The following is a 1,344-nucleotide window of genomic DNA, read 5'->3' as shown; positions in this document are numbered from 1 at the left end:
GTCCGTTGGACATTGCAAAAGACGGAACATCCTTCTTAACTGGGTGTTTGATCAACGCTGGCGGTGATCAATCACACGTCTCCGTGCTGGCCACAAGCTTGATAAAGAGTTATTGTTGCAAGACGTTCTTTTACTGTAACTGTTGGATGGTAGTTGGTGCGGGTGGAAGTGCTGCGATACGTCTCCCCAACGCATCCCAGACGTGCCAGATGGGATTTTAGTCCAACGGACAGGCTAGTCCACTCGTCGAAAATCCTGTTGTTAAAAAGCCCCTCCACGTGCGCTGTTCGACGCGGTCCATAAAACAGAAGTCAGGGCCGAATGCAGCCCTAAAAAGACGCACGTGGGGAAGAAGTGGAGCGTCACATGACGCTGACGGGTCAGTGACCTATGTTCGGGGATTTGTAGGTCAATAAGCCATGCAAAATTATGCTTCTCCACACCATAATACCTGGCTGACCAAAACGACAATGTTCGACAATACAGGTCGTACCAACATATGGGGAAAGGTGTGAACACGTAATGCACCCAAGAACATCGACGAACATCATCGGTTTGGTGTTCTAGATTTTACGATGCAAACGGCCTCGCCGCAGTCGTAACACCGGTTCCCGTCAGATCACCGAAGTTAAGGGCTGTCGGTCTGTGCTAGAAATTGAATGGGCGACCATCCGGTCTGCAGGGCGCTGTTGGCAAGCGGGGTGCACTCAGCCCTTGTTAGGCAAACTGAGGAGCTACTTGATTGAGAAGTAGCGGCTCCGGTCTCCAAAACTGACATACAGCTGGGAGAGCGGTGTGCTGACCACATGCCCCTCCATCCAGTTATGCCTTTGGGCTGAGAGTAACACGGCGGCCTGTTATACCGTTGGGCCTTCGTGGCCTGTTCGAACGGAGTTTAGTTTAGTTTAGAATTTATTATGTAGGAAGGCATAATGTATGTTGAATGGTTATTACTCCTATGTTGTTGTATTATTTGACACACCCTGTACTTATTGCACAAAACTAAACTCATCTACGTCTGGACAGGCTTTGGAAGGCCCAAAGGTGGCTACTGGCTGCCGTATAATCCTCAGCCCACAGGCGTCACTGGATGCGGATATGGAGGGGCATGTGGTCAGCACGCCGCTCTCCCGGCCGTATGTCAGTTTACGAGACCGGAGCCGCCACTTCTCAATCAAGTAGCTCTTCAGTTTACCTCACAAGGGCTGAGTGCACCCCGCTTGTCGACAGCTGTCGACAGACGGCAGACCGGATGGTCACCCATCCAAGTGATAGCCCTGCCCGACAGCGCTTAACTTAGGTGATCTGAAGGGAACCGGTGTTACCACTGTGGCAAGACTGTTG

The 1,344-nt window shown here is 51.3% G+C and overlaps 1 pseudogene; it reads left to right on the top strand.

Moving 5' to 3' along the window:
* The first annotated feature begins 577 nt into the window (after nucleotides 1-577).
* Nucleotides 578-695, top strand: LOC124623403 (annotated as a pseudogene).
* Nucleotides 696-1,344: the final 649 nt, after the last annotated feature.

Source organism: Schistocerca americana, chromosome 7 (assembly GCF_021461395.2).
Source record: "Schistocerca americana isolate TAMUIC-IGC-003095 chromosome 7, iqSchAmer2.1, whole genome shotgun sequence".
Lineage (NCBI taxonomy): Eukaryota > Metazoa > Arthropoda > Insecta > Orthoptera > Acrididae > Schistocerca > Schistocerca americana.
This window is presented reverse-complemented; position numbering and strand designations above follow the sequence as displayed.